We start from the raw sequence: 7519 nt of genomic DNA, 5'->3' as shown, positions 1-7519 counted from the left end.
ATGACTCACTTGATGTGGGCCATCTGTTTTCTGTGAGGACTCTGACTGACGCACTATGTTAGCACTTCCATAAAAATAAAGTGTGTGTGCTGAGGAGGGGGACGCGTGCACTTCCGTATGGCTAGAACATCTCTGGAAAGCTGCACGAGAAACTGCTGACAGTGGTGCCTCTAGGAAGGCAGCTGGGTGGCTGGGGTGGGGAGCGAGAGGAAGGGATATCCATCGTTACTGTAAACTGCTTTGTTCCTTTTGCATTTTGTACTATATGCGTGTATTACTTATTCGAAAATAAATTTTAATTCAATTTTTTAGAAAATAATAAAGACCACAGAGGGACTTAGTGCCAAAAGGCTTCACATGCAGCTGTCTCTGCAGCACCAGATCCCTTCTTCCTCAGGAGTGGCTGCCCTTCCCAGCAGAGTCTCCAAGCACCCGCTGAACAAAGAAAGAAAGAACAAAGGCCTGATGAACAGGCTCCTTCCACTACACGCTACAGACGAGAGGTGCAATATTTTGAAAAGAACTTGGTGCATTAGCTCTTAGACCATTTTCTTTTTTTTTTAAAGATTTTATTTTTTTTCTTTTTCTCCCCAAAGCCCCCTGGTACACAGTTGTGTGTTTTTTTAGATGTGGGTCCTTCTAGTTGTGGTATGTGGGATGCCACCTCAGCATGGCTTGATGAGCCGTGCCATGTCCGCGCCCAGGATTCGAACCGGGGAAACCCTGGGCCGCCAAAGCAGAGCGCGGGAACTTAACTACTCGGTCACGGAGCCAGCCCCGCTCTTAGACCATTTTCTGATACTCATTGGCAAGGTAGGAGTTCAGGCTAATAGCAGTAATTCCACAACCGTCATCAGCGTGTGTGTCAGCCACACCTTGTCCCTCCCCTGCGGACATCAGAGGCACAGTGACCAGGATAACTTTGCTCTGGATTTTCACTTTCACATAGGTCAACCATTTAAGCCCTCTCTGACATTCCTGCCACCCTATGGAGCCCAAACCAGCCTTGACCTGGTTGAGTCACAGCAACCCAGCCTGGAGTCTAGCTGGAAGACCACACAGGAGGGCCCCGCCCACCTCTTCTGGGCTTGGCTCTTTCTCCTCCTGCTCCTCAGCCATGGCCGGCCCATCACCAGCAATGTCTCTATTTTTATCATGCCCATTATTCTGCAATGCTCTTCATTTCACCTCATTATCGTTGGCAGGTCATCTGGAGGCTTCGTCGCCCAGGAAACAGGGAGGGAGTCTGCACACTCAGCTGTCTTCCCAGGCATGGCTAACCTGTCATCTGACAATACACTGTTGGGTCTCTCTCCTCTGGTTGTAGAGTGACCGCCAGAGCCCATCAGTTGTTCTGGCTCTTCCTCCTTCCAGAAGTGTCTTGTTCAATTACAGTTTCCTCCATTGATCCATCTCTGCTTAAACAGAAAGGGAGAAACGTATCTATATTTTATAGACAGATATATAATTGATAGAGAAAACAGAACATCCATATACATGCTCTGTAGGAACATTTTGGGGGAGAAAAATGTCTCGAGGTAAGTGACTGCATATGAGCAGCATGTGGAATAGAAACACTCTTGCCCTGAGGAGCATGTCACTGCTACTTCTCCAGCCATCGTGGCGGGAGGGCTGTGGCCAGAAGAGAAGTCCCCAAAGCACATTTGCATAAAGGTCCCCAGTACTTTTGCTCCAGACTCCACTGTAGCAACTGGAACAGGTCAGGGTCTCAAGGTGGTAGCCACAGGGAAAAGGAGGGGCAGGTCACTGCTGTTGAGAGGAACTGACACCCTTTGTCTCTGTCCTCATCACTATTTCCACCTGAGAGTCCTGCCCCTCCCTGCTTATACCCTGCTCTCCTGTGACGGGGACAGAGGGCTCCAAGCCTCAAGCCCTCATACCTGGGCCTCTTGGAGCTGCTCCTGCTCATCCTTGCAACATGATCTCAAAGGTCATTTCTTTAGTGAACACCTCCCGGACCCCTGCCCTCCATTCCCTGACGAAGTTAAAGGTGCTTTCCTCTGAGGTCCTACACCACTTCGTTCTGGAGTTGTTATGGTTGGTAGTCCACTGTCTGACTCTCCCACTGCTTTTGTATCACCAAACTTTGCTGGGTGACTGACACACAGAACACAGCTTAGCTGAATAGCACTGAACCCCAAGTGATTAGAGATGATTATGAAAAGCATCTAACAATTGTTGGCTTGCTTTGGGCCAGGCACCGTGCTGAGAACTTCACAGGCACAAACCCGTCAATCCTCACCACAACCCAAGAGGTCGGTGCTGTTGCTCCGCATCCTACAGAGGAGGAGACTGGAAGGGGGTAAGCAACCTACTCAGGCCATGTGGGTAGAAACTGATAGAAACTGGACTTAAATCCAAGTCTGTCTGATTCTACAGCATTTACTCATTTCTTAAACTTTTTAAATTCAAAAATAATACCCGCATATGGCAAGGAATAAGAAGAATCCCAACTCCATTAAACGATAAAAAGTAAGTGACCCTCCAGGTCAACAGTCCCATTCCCAGAACCAACCACTGTTGTCAGCTTCCTTTTTCTTTCCAAAAATAGTCTGTGCGTCTGCCCCCCTAAAGATTTGCTTTGACTGCACACTCAGTAGCATAGGCGACATACTGTTCTATACTCTGCTTTCTTCCCATTTAACTTGTATCTTGGAGCTTGTTCCATTATCAGTGCTTACAGACATGTGCATATTCTTTTTAACAGATACAGAATATTCCATAAATGGATACACTATAGCTTATTTATCATCCCTGAAGACAGGCATTTAGGTGGTTAGCTATCTTTTGCTACTATACATGGGGCTATAAAGTGTATCCTTGTCTGTAAGTCTTGACACTATTATAATATATTACATGTCAACCCTTGGGCCTTCTGGAATTTTTGGCCTAACAAATGAGGTAGGGGTCCAGTAAAGATGTTGGCCACTATGCTCTACTAGGGCCAAATATTTACCCGGCACAGAGTAGTTGCTTGTAAATGGTTGCCAGTGATGATGGTGATGATGATAACCACAGCAGCATCCACTGTAGCACACTGCCAGGATATGGTTGCTGAGTATATGAGCATGCAGCTAATTCACAGCATTAAGGATGACTACCTGGAAGTCTTCTATCCCTCAGAGTGACTAAGTCCTAAAAGTCACCTACCCATCAGAATGAATGAGTTGGCAAAACTTCCTACGAGCAGGTCTTGACGTGGGGAGGGGAGAAAGACATCACACGAACACAGTGGTGGGACACACCAAACTGTGATGACCCAGGATGGAGGTGTCTCTGAAGACAAAATGGGTGATTTGTGTAAGGCATTCCTTGTGGGCTGGTTCAGAAGAACCGCTGTTAGCAGATGCAGGCTAATTGGGATGGTCGAGGGCTGGAGGGAATGGAGGCACGTACTTGTGTTAGGCAAGGAGATGGGCAAGGAGGCAAGGCCAGCAGGGCTCACACCAGAGCTCTGAACACGGAACTGACCCTTTGGTTATAGGAGAACATAAAGGGCCTAGGGTGGGCAGTTGGAGGCGTGTGTTCTGTGCTTGGTGGACAGAAGATGGAGGATGCCACAAGAGAGAAATATAAGCTGGGAACCCCATCAACTATAAGGATTGTCTGAGGAAGATGCTCTCTTATCCAGATGGGTTGAAGGAAAACTCCACCAGCTGGGGATCCCTGGGAGAGGAGGATGAACAGCTCTGGGGTGGGATTGCCACTCCCCAGAATCAGTGGAAGAGCAGGGCAGAGGCTGCTCCTTGCCCTGGAGTTGATGAGAACAAGCAAACGCCCAGCTGGGCAGGGGTGGGGGCCTCTACCAAGTATAACTAAACAGTAATGTGTGTTCCAAAGCTCTGTATGAGGACTTGGCAATAAGACATCATAATAACAGCTCATGTCTGTCGTAAACCAGGCCCTGGTGTTAACTCATTTAATCCTCCTAATAGTCCTGCAAGTTTATCCCCATTTCACACATAAGAAAACTGAGTCACAGAGAGGTTGACCCTCCAGAACTGGAGTCATGTAAATTGCATCTGTTATCAAAGTTTGGCCATCAGTTTAGCCCTGCAGGATGCTCTTACAGGTCGTCTGCTGCCCCCTAAGAGGTATCCTTCACAAACATAGCCCCCAGCAGGATGATCAGGCCTGAGGCCATATCTGTGACTTTCCTAAGCCACTCCAGGAACAAGCAGATCTCAGTACCACTCTGCTCCTCCCCGGCCCTCTGGGAGGAGGGATGAGGTAGAGACACAGCTCTTCTCTGAATAATCCAACCACGGAACAGTGGGAGGAAGAGCACTGGACTGGGAGTCAGGAAGCCCAGGCCAGGTGACAGATGGAGAGGAGAGAGAGCCCCAAAGGAAAGAAGGAGAAGGGTGAGGCCCTTGACCCAGCTCTTCAAAGTAACCAGCTATGGGCTGAACACAGAAGTCACTGGATTCATCTATGCCTGGCAGGCTCAGCAGGAGTCAGGAAATACTGGGGACAAGGAGAGAGGGTGTGGCAGGCCTTTGGCCTCATACCACAAATAAACCTCACCCATTGGATAAGCCGGATGTCCCAGCAGGGCAATCACGACTTGCTTTACTTCAGCTTGGTAGCAAGTCCTTTGTTCCCATCATCCTGAGAGGGGTGGGTGGTTTCTGCAGAAAAGCCCTTATTTAGTCATGGGTCATCTCCTAGGGGTGTGCTGCTTCCTCCTCCCCGCCCTGCTCCCCACCCAGGCTTAAACAGATTTGCCCTGCTCTGGCTTTGTCCTGTCTCCAGGCACCAGGCACATACCAGCAAAATGTGGAGTCAGAAAAAGAACAAAGCCGACTGACTGCCTTCAGCAGCCCAAGACCTCAACATCACCAGGCCCAGGCTCACCCATCACACCCATCCCAGCTCACTGCTCCCGGAGAGAAAGGCAGCAAAGAGTCAAGGTGCCCCCTTTCATCAGCCGCCCTTGTGACAATCACATGTCTCTGTTCTTGCTCTGGTCTGTGAGGTGCTTTGGAACTGTCCTTCCCACCCCCACAGGTTGTCATGGTGCCCGCTGCTCAGACTCTCCATTGGACGGAGCAGCAGACTGTCTCCATGGCAATAAAAAGAATCTGTGGAGAAAAGACATTGGCCTTGGAAATTAACTCACAGGCACACTCCTGGGAAATAAGCTCCTCTTGGGGGTACAGGAGAGATTCCCCTCCTAGAGATGCAGCCCCTTAGCCACTCCACTGGCCTGGGAAGCCCAGCTTTCCAACGTTGGTGCCATCGTCACCATAGAGGATGCCAACTCCAGATTCCTGGCTGCACCAGGAAAACCTGCAAGTGGAGGGAGTGTGGTTGAGACGGGAAACGCCTGCCCTTTTAGGGCTCCACCGCCAGCACCCTGCCCACGCTGTTTCTCCCCCTAGTCTCTCTCCCCCTCTGGCAGGACCCTGGGCCCACTCCTCCCTGCTAAAATGTGAGCTGATACAGCTGGAAACAATCCTCCTCTCCCCAAACACTTGTGTGTTATCACAGAACCTTTGATAACAAAACAAACAGCTCTCTGCTGGTCCATCAGCTCATCGGGAGGCCCTTCTCTGTGCGCGTATGTGTCTTTCTCTTTATGAATCTTGGCTTTTGCACAGTTCAAGCTCACAGTACAGCAGAGAGGTCACTGGGGTTCTCTGAAACTCCTAGTCCCTCTCGAGACCGACACCCGCACACCTGGAATCAGGCTTCCTTCTCACCTCTGCTTAGTGGACCTGGGTGTCTTCTGAGACTTCTCACTTCCTAAAAACAAATCAAAAAGATCTTTATCAGATACACCTCAGTTCAAGGAGCTGCTTTCCCACTTATGTCACCGTGTGACTCTCTCCGCTTGAGTTGCTCCAAAAGCACAGCCTAAGACAGGTAAATCCTCTGTGATACGATCTTGGGGCACAGAAGGGAGGGCGTGGGGACAGAGACACAGATCAGCGATGTGGCGGTCCTTGCTGTGGGCAACGGCGATTGATTCCACCTGGACCCACTGAGAAAGTACAGAATGCCTGTGGGATTTCTCCTTCTGCGGGGCCGAAATTGGACCCCACCGGCTCCTGCCCCCCACTTCATCAACCCTACACTGCAGACTCCCTGTGCACAGCCTGAGCGGGCCTTCCTGGAGTCAGACAAGCCACAGGGCAGAAAGCTGACGATTTGTGGTGTGTGTCTGAGGCTCCCGGGAACTGTCCCCCTGCGCCGTGGCTGACATCTGAGGTGGGCCGAGGGGATGCGGCCACACTCAGGCATGTTCCTGAACCCTGCTCAATCTCAGGTTCTCCACAGGCAAATGAGGCCAGGAACCGCCCTGCCTCACGGAGCTGCTACAATCTTTAAAAGAGAGAATTCCTGAGAAGCACTTAGCCCTGTGCCTGACCCAGAATAAAGGCTCAACAGTGGCCCCTACTATTCTCTTCCTGTGACTGGAGACATCGGCGTCCCCTCTGTTGTGCTGTAAGGCCCTAAAAAGTCTATCCCCCACCCAACCCGCGTCCCTTTGGCAGGACCCAGATTGGATGGGACTGGAAGTGATGCAGGAGATGGATCCTGAGGAAGTGACCTGAGTTCCAGGGCCAGAAAACTCGGCCAAGAGTTTTTCCTTTAATTTCCAAAAGAAAGACAAACCTTTCTGGTGTGCATGAGGCCAAGAGGGCTGTTGCTCCCAAGTGGCCCTAGAAGCAAATCTTCTGCTCTTTTTCTAGAAGGAACCATTTTCTTATGCGGTTTGCCACTGCCATTTCCAGGAACTTAGGGTCAAGGAAGGGGGTCCCCAGCAGCAGGAAGTGCTAGACCCCAGAGAGCGACCCTTCAGAAGAGGATTTGTTCATTGACAATTCATTCATTTAGGCAACAAACCTTTGGTAAGAAGGTTCTATATGCCAAGCTCCCTACTAGAAACTGGGGCTTCAGAGATGGAGGACCCTCCCTGAGCTGAAGGAGGCTAGGCACTGTGATAAGTTCTGTGACAGCAGCTGACCTGGAGGGTTGGTTCTGGCAAAGGCAGCAGCTTGTGCAAAGGCCTCACCATAGGACGGGTCACGGCACATGGCATGTGGCAGGAAGAAAGCTCCTGAGGGCAAGTGGTGGTTTAAAAAAGAAAAAAAGACTGACAAAGGAGGCAGAGGCCAGGATCCGAAGGGCTGCACCCCACACAAAGGAGTTTGGCCCTCATCCCAAAGCTGGTGGAAAGCTGTACAAAGGACTTTTTCTAACCCCCAGTGCATCCCCTCGTGGTTGTAAACTGCAACTTCTGCCTCAACACTGACATTTCTACCTATATTACAAGTGAAGGGAGAACCAAAAGCAATGAATAAACCTCTGTGTCAATAAAGTTTTGGCAGCTGCTTAAAATCCCACCAGCCGCCAAACCCTTTCTTCCCCGCCTTTACTTATTGAAAAATGGTCCACACACCTTCCCGAGTCACCTTTATAATTTCCCCGAGTGAGAAGGTTCGTAGCATGACTACGGAGTCCCAGGTACGATAAATACTGGGTGGACAGA

The 7519-nt window shown here is 50.2% G+C and overlaps 1 long non-coding RNA gene across 1 annotated transcript; it reads right to left on the bottom strand.

The window, feature by feature from the left end:
* Nucleotides 1–586: 586 nt before the first annotated feature.
* Nucleotides 587–6117, bottom strand: LOC139046349 (uncharacterized). Its single transcript, XR_011506270.1, has 3 exons — nucleotides 5727–6117; nucleotides 5144–5313; nucleotides 587–1415 (listed from the first exon to the last, which is right to left on the bottom strand). It is a non-coding gene; the product is annotated as an uncharacterized lncRNA (long non-coding RNA).
* Between the last annotated feature and the right edge of the window lie 1402 nt (nucleotides 6118–7519).

The sequence above is a fragment of the Equus asinus genome, chromosome 2 (genome assembly GCF_041296235.1).
Source record: "Equus asinus isolate D_3611 breed Donkey chromosome 2, EquAss-T2T_v2, whole genome shotgun sequence".
Classification (NCBI taxonomy): domain Eukaryota; kingdom Metazoa; phylum Chordata; class Mammalia; order Perissodactyla; family Equidae; genus Equus; species Equus asinus.
The sequence above is the reverse complement of the archived record's forward strand: the minus strand, read 5'-3'. Positions and strand labels throughout refer to the sequence as shown.